General features: G+C 36.1%; 1 protein-coding gene across 1 annotated transcript in view; it reads right to left on the reverse strand.

The window, feature by feature from the left end:
- card11 (caspase recruitment domain family, member 11) overlaps positions 1 to 14,141 on the reverse strand; it is a 41,057-nt gene extending 26,916 nt beyond the window's left edge. The window contains exon 1 of the mRNA XM_073857056.1: positions 14,000 to 14,141. The gene's annotated coding sequence lies outside the window, so the exon portion shown is untranslated. The remainder of the gene's footprint in view (positions 1 to 13,999) is intronic.
- Between the last annotated feature and the right edge of the window lie 2,725 nt (positions 14,142 to 16,866).

Raw genomic sequence — 16,866 nt, forward strand, 5'->3', positions numbered from 1 at the left:
TCCCTTCCACGGGAATAATGTAAGTTTCCTTACATACAGATTCGACTATTATGTCTTGCAGTCGCATATAAGTAGTATTCAGTATTTAGCCTTTTGTTTTTGGACAAATATCATATCATTTAATGTGAAACTTTGTGAGTGTCGATCTAAAGCACAGAAGATTGACTGACAGCTGAGCGGACAGCTGAGCGGTCAGCAGCGCGCTAATGCGCTTATAGCCTATATTCTGAATAACTAATGACCAGATAAGTTGATAATATGAGTACAGTGATTCCAAATGAATGTCCAAAAAACTCGTAATATGTTAAATCGAAAGTTTAATAATGTATTTTCTCGCAGCCCTGCGCTGCGTCCATTTACATGCGCCAGTGAACATCAAATGCGTGATGACCTTGCACCTTAAATTACCCTAAATTTATAGTCATAAAGATAAAAGTAAAACAATATTCGAAACTTCAAATTATGTATTTTTATTTGTGTAAACTCATAATAAGGAGAAACTTTGTGCTTATTTAAAATCATTAAAAACATGACGTGCTTTCTGCTGCTTTGGTTGTAGAGCGCGTCACAAAAAAAACAGAAACTCAAATACTTTTTTATTCGTTTTGTCAATTTAATTATTATTTCAGTGTAACATATTTCGTATAGGCTTATTTATTTTATTATTATTTCTCAAAACAGAGACGTAGCTTAATCATCCTCTGTTGATTTAAATCTATTTGTTCATTAAACTAAACCCATGGAAGAAATTATGATACTTTAGGAGATTTATTTATAAATTAGTTAACAACGCGAATCCAGAAAGGAATTTATTTCTAAGACAGCCAGTCTGGCAGAGCGGACATTTCTGTAGCTTTTTTGCGAGCTGCCGCCGTGGGTTTTGTCTAGAAGGGATACAGCAAATGCCGAAAAGTTAAGGATTAGATTTGGAGGTAGGATTATTAGGATGAAAACAGCGGCTCTGGCTAAATGAGATACAAATACATCCTACAATCGTGTGAAATTTTGTGTTTAGAGTTGGGTTTGGTTGAAGGATTAGGATAAAACAGTGCTCATCCAGCGAGATTTCGTTTGCTGTATCCCTTCTATCCACAACCGCAGGCGTGGCGGGGATGTTTTAGGCATGGCGGGCCGCCACGGTAGAATGTATATAGCGGAAACACTGAATTCAGTTATTTTTTAAAGAAGTAACTAGTAACTGTAACTAATTACTAATTTTCAGTAACTTGCCCAACACTGCGCATTGTTACTTTTGACCAGTGTTGTACCTGAATGAAAGTTCATGCGAAAACCCGGCTAAAACACACTGTAAACAGATCTTAATGTGTAGCAGAACAAATCAGTGTATGACGGCTGCATGCGTCATCAAAATAAAACGCAGCATGGAGGTGACGCAGCTCTGGGCGCTGCTGAAATCCCTGCCGCGCCACAGCGTGCCACTCACATAGTTTAACATTAAATAACATCACATTAGTCCCAAATCATTAACGATTAACACAGGCTTCCAACGCATATTCTGGATTTGAAATAGACTCTGACTAAGCTCACGCTATTTAACGTGCATGTGCGGTGTGCGATACCTGCGAGTTTTTCTACACGCGACGCCGCGCAGCGCTTCTCGCCCGGTGTACGACCCCCTTGAAGCACCCGGCTAGCCTTTCAAGGTATGTGCAAGCAAATACAAAAATGAAAAGACAGTCAATGCTAATGTAAACCCTGGTTGGATAAAAATGTAAAGTTGGATATGAAGATGAAATCTGACGCATTTAGCTTCAGTGTTAAAACTGATCAAATAATTGCTGTCTGTGGTTCTATATGGGCTATAATAGCAATCATTTTTAAAACATAATATGGGAAAAAATTACTATAAATTAGTTCATTTTGGAACTGTGAACTAGTTCAAAATTTTGAAATATGAACTATAAACTGGACTAGTTTATTTTAAAATTTGTGAACTGAACTTTGAACTAGTTCATGTAGAAAGTGAACTTTCCCAACACAGCTTTTGACCCTGTCAGCTGGGACGAAAGTAACACACAGGTGAGTCAAAAGTAACACAACAGAACAAGATAGATTTTTATCTTACACTTGACCTTGTTAATATGTAACTGCAAACATATTTTGTTGTTTATCTTAGCAAAAAAATCATTAAATTCCATTTTCATTTTTTCATTTTCAAAAGTACAACCCCACAGGACAAACTTGAATTGTTGAAAATAAAAAATTTTCAACAGTATGAACGTATTAGCATAATATACATTTTCAACATAATGCAACAGTATTAGAAGCGGGTAAAAGTAACAAGTCTAAAACTTTCTGAAAGGGGGTTCTCGAGGACCAGGTTTGGGCACTAAATAACCTGTAGATTTATCAGTACTGTAAACACATGAAACCATAAACACAAAGCTTTATAGCCACTTTAGGAATTTACTTATCATGGTTGAAAGTCCTTTTGGGTTTTAATTGGAACGCTTATTTGTATAAATGTAAACAAGTCACCCATAATCACATGGTTAGTCAACTACTGAGAAATGTCAAGTAGAGTTAAAAAAGTAAAACAGATTCAACTTTTAATGTCTTAAGTTTTTGCTCTTTGCTCCCCCTAGAGGTTGGAAGCAGAATTGTCCATTACCACTGTCGTAAATAATTTAGCCTTCTGCAGCAAAGCTGGCTCTGATTGGATTGTAGGTCTGCCGTACAGCAAGTTTTTGTAGTTTTCACTCGAACTACAGGACCGCGACCCGACAGTTGGAAACTTCTTAAGTGCGGTTTTGGCCGATAGATGGCTGCAAAGGGAATGTGAAAGTGCCGTTCACCCTGTTTCGAGTGGATGAACGACTGCAACTTTTTTGGAAATGTTATTTTAAGGTAAAAAAAAAACTCTTTAGTGTTGCTTTAATTACACAAAGTTATTTCTATTATTTCTATACGCATGACATGTTTCCTGATTTTCCACAGGATACAAATGTAAATGCTACTGCTCAATAATGTGTTAAAGCAAGCCCCGTGTGACAAATTTCATTGCGTGTATTTTACGATGGAAAGATGTTTCGAGGCTGTATAATACCAGCATTGTTTTCAGCGCTCCATGGGCTTTTGCAAATTAAATCAAACAATCCTACTGATATGCCTACACAAGCTTTTGCATATTCCAGTCTCTCTCTCAAGCCTGGTTCTGCACCACTGATCCTCCCAGGATCTCCCCTTACGTCTTTGCCCCCACAGGCTTAACCGACTGGCAATTTCCCGATATTTGCAAGACAGGACACATCTGAACAACGACCAGTGCATGGGAAATGTTTAAGGAAATGTATACGGCGCTTAAAGCCGAACTCCACCCTAAAACAACATTATGCTCCAACATTATATTTCATCACATATATGTAGTTGATTGTGCTGCCATCAAATACTAACTCCATATAAAAAATTAAAGCTTTTAACTGCTACAGTAATGGTGATTTGACGACGCGAAGAAAAATGCACGACTACATATTTCGAACGTTCTGAATGGGGGCGGGTCTTGAGGCGAGATGATTGACAGTAGATGATATCGTTCTTTAATTGACAGCTGCAGAGGATGAGCTAACGTTAGCTTGCTTTGCTCGTGTTTTATAACATAATTACTTTCCACGTAATATGTTTACCTTAGTTACACAAAACAAGCAACAATAAAGCCAAATTATATTTTATTTTGACCATTTAACATTACCTGAGTCTGCGGAAAAACTGGTCTGAAAAACAGTACTCGAAGTCCTCCTGACGAGAAAGTGCTCACTGCATATTCTAATCTGTTAGTACTGTGTTAACTAAGGGTCGCATTGAGGTAAACAGTAAAAACTAACTCCCAGTGGCCTGAATTTGTTGTCCTTACATCAACATACTGCACAGGTAGTCATCTTTTATCGAGGGTTTTGGTGTTTCCCCTTCAGAAACGGTGAAAGTTGAGTTACTCTTTGGTAAGGTTCGTCTGCTGGCTACCCACAACTTGACTTGAATTGATTTGAGGGCAGGTTGAGTGGTAAAAAAGCTATTAGACTTGTCCGACTTTATGCGGCGCCGCAAGAATCGACAGCCAGATGACGTCAAAGTAGCGCGAGAGGAGGAGTTTGCTTTTAAATCGTTCTCGCAGAACTTTGCCGTAATCCGGCTGCCTGTTCTTGCGAAGTCGCATGAAGTTGAACAAGCCTGAAGGCTGCATAGCTGTGGTTAGTGGGTGGAGCTAATGGCTGTTTCTCAATATGCGTTCTTCAGCGATCTGGGGTCCTTGTGTTCTGGCTCTACGCCATCATTAACTGTCAAAGTTCAATTCCAATTCTCAAGAACACAAGTACAGAGGACGCATGAAAATACCCTGATGTGTTCTTGATATCGAGGATGCATCGAGTGCTGAAAGCTGGAGAGGTCAGGTGACCAACAGGAAGATCGCACACATCTCAATTCTCACAAGTTCGTTCTGTGTTCTCGCGACCTTCTGAGTTCGTTCCTCCAAGGTCGCCTGGCAAGACCAATCTCCACGAGAACGCAAGTCCGTTATTTGCGTTCTTGGAATTGAGAAACAGCCAAAGTGCATTCAAGTTAATTGAGTCCATCAAAGATTACGAAAATTCCGCCTCAACACACTATCAATCTAATTTATCGAAATCGTGCAAATTTCTTTTTTTTCTCAAGTAAAATGCAAAATAGAAATAAATTACCTGTGATAACAGGCTAAAATGTCAAGGGTTTAATTCAGCTTTAAATACTTTTACTTTACTATACTTGAACTTTTAGGCAATTACATTTCAAAAATATTTAAAATGTAAACTCTATAAAGCTTTTAAACTTTGGTTTAACATCTAGTCAGGACATTAAGAAAACAGGTCGCTTTACAAGGTTTGAGGTTATTCAATATTTTCTGATTTTTATTAGTAGAGAAATGTCTTAAGAAATGTCTTTTGACTTGTACTTTAAGGGATAGTTTACCCAAAAATTAGTGAAAAAATTTGGTTATTTTGAGCCATGATTGAGTTTTTGAGCACTATTGACAGTATTTCTTCCTACTAAGTCAATGGTGCTCCTGCTTGATTACAAATATCTTAATTATAACAAAAAAAAAATGTATTTAACTATCCCTTGAACTATGTTTCTAGCTAGACACTTGAGTTAAATATTGGCAGTAACAAGGTTTAAAGCTATTGTAAGGCTTCAGAAGACTAGGAAAATAGTGCAATATTTAATTTTTTTCCATTTCTCTGTGCTGCACAGACGGAACAAAGTCACAAGACTTGAAACATGATATGAAGACTGAATTTTCATTTCTAGGTTACTCTTCCCTCAAGAATCACTTCTCTATTTGTGCATCTCTGCTGATTTGGGCTTTAGTAATTCAAGTTGAGAGTGGGCGGGATTATGCATGTTGTCTATTTGACCCCAGCATGAGGTGCATGTACGATCATTACCTCCATCTGCCATGAGGGCTACATGAATAGACCAGCGTTACCATCATTAAGCATCAACATCCTGTTCTGATCTTTAAAAAACAACATTTACTCATATTTGGAAATCAGAGAGAGGAGTGGGAGTGAGCATCAGAGTAAAGCTTGAAAGATTGCAGACTCCTACAATCAAAACAATCCTCCGCTGTGAGAACGACCTTTTTTGTTTGTATGAGTACTGGAAACATACTACAGCTTTCTTCCCACAGATCAGATACGGCATTATACCGTCATTAGTCACCTTCGGCTATACGTTCGAGTCAGGACGTGACTCGGTTGCGTCACAATTGCATAGGTTCACATTCACAGACGTACATATGTAAGCTCCGCCCCCACCCTGTCTTATACCTTGACCAGATTTCCTCTCGACTTATTTCGGAGCAACTGAGTAAGATTGCACGCCGCACTTCCTCATTTCATGAGCAGGTGTTTGATATTTTTGGGAGAAGTTGAATTTCTGCAGTGGACATTTGAGGTTGCACAGCAGAAGTGATACTCATTTTGCAGCGCATATTTAAATACAGCAAAGCAACACATTGTACTGAATGAAAAAGGATTGAAACAATCAAAGTTCATGCCATGTGCATACAGCAGATAATTCACATGACGGCACATGCATTTTCGAATTGAACCCACTGATTTAGTTGTTTATGTGCATGCACTTTCTGCTTTGTCGTGGCTTCCAATTTGCTAACGGACAGACTATGCAAATATAAAGTAACGGTACAAATATAGCCAAAAATGTATAGATGAATGCGATTTGCATGGTGGAATTCCTCATCGTTTTATCATTTACTCCTGCCATGATTTATAAAAAACAGTTTTTGATAAAAACTCTTGCGTCATTTAAGTTGCGTCAGGCAAGTAGTGTTGAGCTTTGTTACTAAATCACTATCCCCTGGTTTCTAAGGGGTTAAGGCTAGTCCTAGACTAAGACACTTGTTTGAGCTGTCTCAACTAAAAATAACTTGCACTGACAAATCTTAAAATAAAATATGCCAGTGCCATTGAGTTTTCATCAAAATACACACCAGTAACTTCTAATGCATGTTTATAATAGATGCTTAAACATGTTAAAGTGCCCATATTATGAAAAACTCACTTTTTCTGGGTTTTGGTGTGTTATTTTGTGTCTCTGATGCTTCCACACGCATACAAACTTGGAAAAAAATCCATCCATGCTGTTTTGAGTGAGATACACGTTTCTGAATGTCCTCTGCCTTGAGTCTCAGATTGCACGAGTTTAAACTCAGCTCGGAAGTGACGTAACTAGCCGTTTCCTCACATTCCATTTGAATTTTCCCGCCCACCACCCCACTCGCAGATCTCCACCCACCAGGTAGCTAGAGAGCACAGAGCAGTCACTTCGCTGATACCCTCTATGCTGTTATCATGTCTTACGGAAATAACAGCGCTATTTGGATATTATGGATTATACTCTCGCCTACTTTTAAAAACAAAGTTTTAACACGTGTTTATTTAAACCTAAAATGTGATCTCATATACAGTGTGTTACGACGCAAATGGTCCTCAGATTGTAGGCGATAAGACGTTCATGCGAAATCTGATGTAAACAACAGACTATATTTCTATATTTCACGGGTTATACGCATTTGTGGACAAAAATGGATTCGCGATCGTTATATCAACACAAAAGGTAAGAAGTCACGTTATATTTTGCATGTTGTCATCTTCTGTCACAAAATACAACATTTATGATGCTAGAGCATCTGTATCTCAAAACAGAGATCATACATTGATGCTAATCCCGTAAATGATACCTTTTAAATGTATAGTGATGTTAATATTGTTTGTAGACAGTAGTCTATAGATAATTTTTGCAGGCTAGATAGTTTGCAGCATGGTTTCGAAAGTTAAAAAAATTTAACAGCTTTATTTTACAATTCTACATGAACTAAGTAATAGTGCTTTGCCAAACTAAAAGTGTTTTGCCAAACTAACCGGGACCAGGCCTTACCGACCCGGCTTTTCTGACGAGGCTAACGTACCCCCGAGTCTCTATCACTTTCCCAAGATACGGTCCGGATGCGCTTGAAAATGTTTTATAACGGGAATATGTTAGCATTGTCCAGGGAAAACGAGTGTATTGTTGAAACTGCTACATCAAAATTGACTCTGGAATCATTGTGTGTCACGAGTTTCTTCTCCTGGAGTGTACTTATTAGTGATATTTTTTGCTTGATTTGTCTGTTGGCAACATAAACCTTTAATAATAATATATAAAAATAACAAAGTATGGTCTGTACTGCTCACGATACCACTGAGCATGCGCACGGGCACATGACGCTAGTAGTGGGACGTGATCAAAGGAACAGCAGCTCATAAATATGTAATGACCACCTCAAAACGGCACAATCTGAAATGCACTGAAACAGAGGCTACTAGAGATGGGTAACAATCTTTCTTACAAGCTATTTCGAGCAAACAACTTTTGAAACATGGTTTATGGAACTCATACACCTATTTAACTTGTGGAAAAGCAGTCATAATATGGGCACTTTAATTTAACTAAGGCCTAGTCTTGGCTTTAGCTAAGCCTTGTATGTGAAACCAGGCCTATATATATAACCCATCAAGTTTGTGCATACTGTAAAAGAGGAACAATTACTTTAATTAGTGTACATATATCACAACACATTGCATTTTGCAGCTGGCTTAACTGGATTGTGAGTACGTAATGAATGAATTCCACATGCCAAAGTAGCACAAAAGTTTAAATGATTCCCCCTAAAGAATTGAAACATGCCCTGAGCATTTTAGCTTTGTGTTTCCCTGTGGGACCCTATACGCTTCGCTGTCTTTTGAAAAGCTGTGTAAAACCTAACTAGCGGAAGCCCTCACCACGTGCTCCTACGTCTCCATCCGATTTTAGAAGAAACCACAAACCAAAAAGCAAACTCATCAGCCAATGGGCTGCAGGCCTGCTCCTCAAGCGAGCAGTTCAGGGGAACTGCACCGAGCTGTTTTGTGTGAAAGTGAAACAGGGTGAAGTGGGGCCTTGACCGGCCCCCTTCCAATGACTGCTGTAAGCTCTAAACATCAGGTTAAGGGTAAAAGCGTAAATTGGTAAGGCGCTCATGCGTAAACTATAAATAGATCTTTAGTAAGTTCAATTATTGTATGAGTCATATTTCTGTGTACTGTAGCAACTAAAAAATACTACTAGTATTCTGGTAGGGGTATGTCAACACAGCGCTACTTCCTGAAAGGTACTATTTAAAGATACTGTGAACTAAGTCATCATTTACTCAACCCGATGTCATTCCAAGCCTATGACGTATGACTTTTACTTGTCATGGAGTGCGAAAGGAATGTATTGCAGAATGCACACAATGATTTTTTCCAAGAAGTTACAATAACAATAGAGACAGGTTTTGTTGAGCTTTAAAAGCAACTGAAAATGCTTGCCTGCTTCAAAGGAATCAGGCACCATATAAGTCTTCTGAAGTAATAACTTGTGAGGAAAATTTAAGTCATCATCCACGATCTTCCCCTCTGATAAAATCGAATTCATTTCAAGCATACCATGTCTAGTGACATCACAGCAGGTATGATATCAACAACGAAATGTGGAGTTTGACATGTAGTCACCAGATCATTCTCTTGATATGTAGATATTTACATTCATGGTCTAAAATTACACTTCGCTGGGTCAAAAAAGGGATAAACCCAACCTGATGGGTTGTTTTAACCCATTGTTCCCTTTTATCTTTGGGAAAACATCAAATTGTCTGAACACTCTAAATTCTGCTGGGTCGTTTTTCACCTATTGGACAGAACACATATTGGGGTTATAAATAAACCTATGCTGGATTGTTGTTAACCCAACCATGAGTTAAAGGGGACATGTCACAATTATTTTTTTAAGATGTAAAATAAATCTTTTGTGTCCTCAGAGTACACATATGAGGTTTTAGCTCAAAATACCATATAGATAATTTATTACAACATGTTAAAATTGACACTTCGTAGGTGTGAACAAAAATGTAGCATTTTTGGTGTGTCCCTTAAAATGCAAATGAGCTGATGAAATTCAAACACTGATCACAATGATGGTGGTTTGATGCAATTCAAACTCAATTGTGCTGTCAATTATTTTTTTCTCTCTCTCTTTCTCTCTGCACTAAATGGCACTGCTGTGGTTGGATAGTGCAGATTAAGGGGCGGTATTATTATAATAAGATCTCCTTATAACATCACAAGGAGAGCGAATGGTTCTCCTTGCAGAGAATGGTTTACCAAAACTAAGTTACTGGGTTGTTCTTTTTCACATTTTCTGGGTTGAAAGAAGCACTGGGGACCCAATCATAGCACTTAAAGGTGCAGTGTGTATTTTTTTAGAAGGATCTCTTGACATAAATGCAAAATATTATACAAAACTAAATAATCAGGGGTGTATAAAGACCTTTCATAATGCACCGTTATGTTTTTATTACCTTAGAATGAGATGTGTTTATCTACATACACTGAGGGTCCCCTTACATGGAAGTTGCCATTTTGTGCCACCATGTTTCTACAGAAGCCCTTAAAGGACAAACTTTTTTATTAAATTGTCTCCGACTATGACATGTTTGTCCGGTGGTGGTTGACGTAGCTTCTCTATGCATTTCAAAAGCGAGGGGTGAGCAGTGGACTGAGCCGTTGGTTGCAATGCGCAACCTCACCACTAGAAAATTTACACACTGCACCTTTAAACATGTAAAAAGTCAGATTTTCATGCCATGGGCCCTTTAAAGCAACCCAGCATTGCATTGAAACAACTCAGCAACCCAGTATCACGAAACTACGTACCTATAGTCACATAAATTTGTGATTCTTTTCTGTGACACTGTCATTGTATTTCTGTTTACATGTCATTGTCACGTATTGGTTAGTCAACTGTTTTGTCCTAATTTCTCACCATTGTTGCTTCGGTTTAGGGTTAGATTTACATAAAATGACATCCCTACCCAAACCCAACTCTAAACCTAACGCCAGGCGACAATGGTTTAAAATCAGAAAATATAAAAAAAATCTGAAAAAATAGTATAAACCAATTAAAGTGACATCCTAACGCAAACACCAAATCTAACCCCAAATCAAAGCGACAATGGTTTGAAAATAGGACAAAACAGTTGAGTAACCAATACGTGACAATGACACGTTAACAGAAATACGTGATATGGTCGCGGAAAAACGTGACAGTGTCACGGAAAAGAATCACAAATTTACGTGACTATAGGTACATCATTTCGTGATACAGGGTTGCAATAGGGGATGGTTTACCAGACAGGGTTCAGATTAATCCAGGACTAGGCCTTAGTTATTTTAGGACATTTAAGTAGTTTTTACAAACAAAAAACTACACTGGGGTGCATCTTGAAACAAAACAATGGTACTGATACATGTTAAAATATGTCAGTGAAAGGTGTTTTGAAATTAAAGCAGCTAAAACATGTAAGCCCTGTCTGGAAAACCGCCCCTATATGTTTATTTATTAAGAAACATGTGTTCTGTCCCACATTTACCCAGCAAATTCTTGTTAATGCTTTGATATTGACTCCCGGTGACAGACACAAAAATCAGGCTTAAATCACGAAGCCCATTTCAAATTAAAATGTGATGACAGACTTAACAGATATCAGTTACATATAAAAAATGCTACTTGCCCAGATCAATGACAAAAATATGCAGCTTTGTTTGAAATCAATAATAAATCCATTGTTTTGAATTGAAAAGCGAATCTGTACGTTTCAGCTTTGATACAATCTCTTGGAATTGGACACCAAGTTTAGCAAGCACTAACAATTCAACCTTTGTGAGGGACGATGCCAATGTGATTCACATTACTGAAGGATTTCTGCTCTCAGGTGTAGCATGTGGTTGACATGGTTTTCTTTATCATGTGTATTTGTGAAGTAAATAGGATTGTAAATCTGTACAAAATATTTAAAATTATGATATGAAAACCAAAAAGATCATCATAAATGGTTGCATTTCAGATATTTAGTTTGTCCAGTAGATAACATGTTAACTCTATATTTTACGTTTTGAATATCAAATTACTTAAACACATGCCAGTTGCTCAAACTTCTCTAGGAATACCAGATGGTCAAATTTAAGTCTTCCAATTGATCTTTGTTAATACAATTTTTCACATCTTTGTATATTTAAAACAAGTATAGCTACCTAGATTTTTGTTTATTGATTGTTTGTCTAATAAATCAATCCCTTAAACATTTAAAACAGTTAAAATGATTTTAGTTTAAACAAGAAATAATTGATGTTTTACTTCTATTAGTTATTTAAGGCTTAGTTTCACAGACAATGCTTAGTTAAAGTCAGGACTAGACCTTAGTAAATGTTTAAGCCTCTTTTATAAACATGCCTTAGAAAAAGATGTTACTGGTGTGTATCTTGGGACAAATCAATGACACTGGCATATTTTATGATCTGTCAGTGCAAGTAATTTTTTAGTTGAGACAGCTCAAACATTAGTCTTAGTCTAGTACTAGCCTTAAGCCTTGTCTGTGAAACCAGAGGTATAATAAGTTATAAGCTCATTCACATTTTATGACTGAAGTACTTGGATTATCAAGAATTTGGATAGTTTTCTATTATTGTCTTATTACATTTTTATTATTTTAGGATTTTATCAATTCATCTTCTTAATACAAAGAAACTTGGACAATCATAAGATTTTTTGTTACCATCACAGTATTACAAATAATCAAAAGGACCTACATTTTTAGACATTTGTATGTATTATGTTATACCAAAAACTTTAACACAAAAAACTGTAAAAATATACTAATTAAAATGAAAATAAAATTAATATAAAAGTATTTCTAAAGTTGCTATATTGGTCTCTTACCAATTTCCTAATGCAGAAGAACCTCCATTAATAATTAAATGATCATAATGTAATATTTAACATATTTACCCAATAATCATGTTATATTTATATACTGTATATTTCATAACATGTTTTAATTATTAAACCCTGCATTAATACCAAATTAATTATTGATCATGACATCAGAGTTTCTGTTTTTTAAACTCACACTCATAAAACAAAACCAAAGCAGTGATTTAATAGTATTATTTGCATTGGCTAATGCACACATGCTGTGTTTATTCTATAGTTAATCAGTTGGAATGAGAAGTGTTTAAATTAAACGTTTTGAAGGTCTTTGTAAAACATTATGGCGTTTGTATATTTCTCACATCTTTAGGTAGGGCACACGCCAAGCCTACAGGAGGCATCCTACAACTATTACTATTCCAGTAGAGCAAGCTGGGTTGAAAAGGAAACGGTTTCCAAGTAAAGGCTCTCGAGTCCTTGCCTTTGCGAATACATGCCATGGCACGCTGTTTCATTTGTTAGGCAAAACTGACATCAAAATAGGACATCTGGAGAACATGCATAGTGAATCTTTCTCTTTTTTATCTCTGTATGGCCACATGACATCATCACATTAGGGAACGTAACCTATGTGTGCATCTAACAAGTAGGCTGGAGGTGGAATACATGTTGGTGGGCAACAGATTAATATGGATCTAACTGTATTCCCAAAACTGAACCAGACAACCAAAGACAGCATTAAAAGACATTATAAAGTAAAAGAGACATCTGAATAGACAGATAGACAGCCCTAAAGGCACACATTGAAATACATGTCAACTTTGCTTCCCACTTAAGTTATCATTAAACTTGATCCTTAAACTTGTCTTAACCCGTGCTGTTTAATGCAATAAAAGTTTCCTGTTTCTTGTGGTTTAATGGTGTTATATTACTGTGGTAGTACTCGATCCATTGATTGACAGCTGTCTACACTTTTTCATGTGTGCATTCAGTTACTTTCCATCACTCATTTTAATAAAGCACCAGACATTTAGTTTATAGTCCATTTATAAACCATAAGGTTAAATCTTATTATTTGCTTATTGAAAGTGAGGCAGGATGAATGAGTAGGGCAAAATATTATTACTCTATTTCTGTCAAAAAGCATAAACTAATCTTCATCCCTCTTTAATCCAAACTCTTAGTCAACTACGTTTACAGTGCGCGTCACATCACTTATCTCTTGCGTGCGCGCGCGCATCGAAAACTCCATCATGAGTCTTTTTAAACAAATCATCAGATCAAATTTTGTTTATAAAGCGTAGTAAAAACAACAACAACTTTTGACCAATGTGCTGTACAGCCATACTAAAGTGTACATCAAAATATAAAAACAAGTTTTACTGTATGCTTAATTGTACTTCAATCCTGACATATATATAGGCTACTGTGTGTGTATAATTTACTACAGTTTACTAAATGTAATAAAAGCACCACTACAACTTTTTCTAAAACCAGCTTTCAAAGCATGAACATGATACAAAACAATTCCCTGCCCATGTCCGACGCGCGAGGTGTGTCGACGTTTTGCGATCAACCTTGTCGTCTTTCCAGTTAGACAGAAATGTTAATCTTACTTTAATAGTAACATGTTATTCCGTTTCTTAAAAAAGTGATTTACCTGTTGAAGATCTCGTGTACGGGTTAATATGACGGATCCATTCTGGTTTGTTGAAGTCGTCAGTGTTTTAAACAGCTGAACTCTGGCGCAAGAACTCGCTGAACTAGCTGTATCATTTCACCTGCAGCAGCTTCATTTCAGCTGTCAATCAAATTGAGCAAAAGTGGGCGGGGTTTTTGAACAACTGCAATTTAAACGCATGACGACGAACAAATAGCAATACTTTATATAAGACAATGAAACTTGGAATTTAAGTAAAACATACGTTTAAAATAAATTATAAAGTATATAACTAACATACACGTGAAACATACTATATAAAAAGAGTAAGTGATAAATAAATAAAAAAGCAGTTTTCTTCCGTAAACCACAATACTATTTAAACTTATCCTATCTCTTCCTCACAATAGTTTCTTATATGCTTCACAAAAGAAAACAAAAGCAATTGGTGCATTTTTTTAATTGAAGTTGTATGTGTAGTCTATTCCCAAATAAATAATAAATTATGCATATCTAATATAAGTACAGGCAGAATACACATAGCAACTTAAAAAATATTAGGAATAATATCCTTAACCAATACCACATTGAACATTGCATGCTAATCATATCCCATTGTTAAGATTTTACCATACATTAGTTGTAGTGATCTGGGTTTTTTTTTACATTGAATGATGTCATTAACCTCACATATTAAAAACTTTCTGATCGTTTGATTGACCTGCTTTGATCTGGTATGATAGATGACAAATAATTGCAAATTACAAAGAAATAGGCATGATTATGTTGAATTTCCATGAAAATATTATAAAGGTTTAGCTATTACACAGAATTAGGAATGCCTTACAAACCTGGGGTGTTATATTTTGACTTGCTTGGGGAAATATTTTAGTTTCAACTTGAAGTCACTGGCACAGAACATGCAAATACATTCCCCAAAACATTTGTTTATGGCAACAGTTATTTAAATGTTACAGTGTGGTTGCATAGTTATTCTTGTTTTACTTAAGACTGAAATTACTACAATAATTATTTACATTTACTCTAAATAAAGCTGCAATGAGAGCAAACCTTATAAATTAATTCACAGCAGTTAAGTAACTATGAAAAATGTGCATTGTGTACAGTGTTTAACAAATAAAACTGACTTGATTAAAACTTAAATTAAATGCAAAGTTTAATTTAAACTCCTGTGTATAAACATTGTGGCTCTTAGGTTCACATTGTAGAGAAAAATTAAAAGCCAATTTGCAAAACAACCTTGCACTTAAATTCCTGTGGGGATAGCTACATATTTTAATGTCTATTTTAAATTGTGCTAATCATTTGTTATGAGCATAAGAAATTTGTCATTATTAAGTACAAAAACACAGTAACAAAGATGGCACCTCATATCAAAGCCTGTAATCAGATTCAGACCACAAGGATATGACGCTTGAAAGTGTTAGGTTACTATAGTAAGGAAGTCAGTCAACTAGTGTGCCCTCCAGTGGTAAAAACCCACTTTAGTTCTAGAATAATAATCTGCCAAATTAAATAGATTCAACAATGTAACATAATTCACTATGGGAAACTTAAACAAAAAAAGCAATGAATTGTGGCCTTAAAAAAATAATAGGTCTACACATCACTGTAGACTATTTGTACACGTTGAGAGACAAAAACTGAGATGCGCCTTACTTGGGATAAACAAAAATAATGGCTGCCACAAGAATACATACTGTGATCAAAACAAAATCAAGATAAAACTGTATTGTCTGACTATAGATTGCACCAGGGATGAAATATTTTTGTAGACCAACCGGAAGTTAGCAGGACACTGGTTCTTTTGCCATTAAGTCCATTCATTTTTCCCAAACACTTCTGGATTATTGCAAAAAATAAGCTCTATGTTTAACAAACGTTCATTACACTTACACGTTTTGTCCAACAGGTTAATGAACACAACTTTTATGATTTTTGAAGTCTAAATGCATTTAAATAACAAAAACAAATTTAGACTCTAAATGCATTTACTAAATAACAAAATCAAATTTAGACTTCAATATTCGTAGAAGTTGTGTTCAAAGTCGACCTTGATGGCCAGGAAAAATCATGAATCTTACACCATGGAAACAAATACTGGCAACCCATGAACGCTTCTCTTAAAGGGGACATATCATGAAAATTTGACTCTTTCGATGTTTAAGTGCTATAATTGGGTCCCCAGTGCTTCTACCAACCTAGAAAATGTGAAAAAGATCAACCCAGTAACATAGCTTTTATAAACCATTCTCTGCAAGCAGGTGAAAAAATAGGTAAGTGAAACTTGGGTCCCCTTGTGATGTCAGAAGGGGATAATACCACCCTTTAATCTGAATTATCCAACCACGGCACTGCCATTTATTGAAGAGATCAGATTATGTGCATGTTAAAGGGCACACCCAAAAACAGCACATTTTTGCTCACACCTACAAAGTGGCAATTTTAACATGCTAAATTATCTTTTATGGTATTTTTAACTAAAACTTTACATACGTATCCTGGGGACACCAAAGATTTATTTGACATCTTAAGATGTTTATATTGCTTTTGTCACTATAAAAAAGTGGTCAGAGCGATTTTCCAAAAACCAAGAATAACACATTTGCATAATTGATAGTTTACCTTTCTGGCTAATATGCAGTATTCCTTTAATGTTTTCCTCAAACCATTAGTATTTGAGAATTAAAGATGGCTAACATGAGCAAGCATTCGCAAGCTGCTGTCCTTACATCTTTGCATCCTCATCATGCAGAGCTAAACGATTTTCCCACTTGAGGAAAATGATGACTCATTTAGGGCCAGGGACCATTATTGCTCGCTGTAATGGAGAATTTCTTTTATTA

The sequence above is a fragment of the Misgurnus anguillicaudatus genome, chromosome 19 (assembly GCF_027580225.2).
Source record: "Misgurnus anguillicaudatus chromosome 19, ASM2758022v2, whole genome shotgun sequence".
Taxonomy (NCBI): Eukaryota; Metazoa; Chordata; class Actinopteri; order Cypriniformes; family Cobitidae; genus Misgurnus; species Misgurnus anguillicaudatus.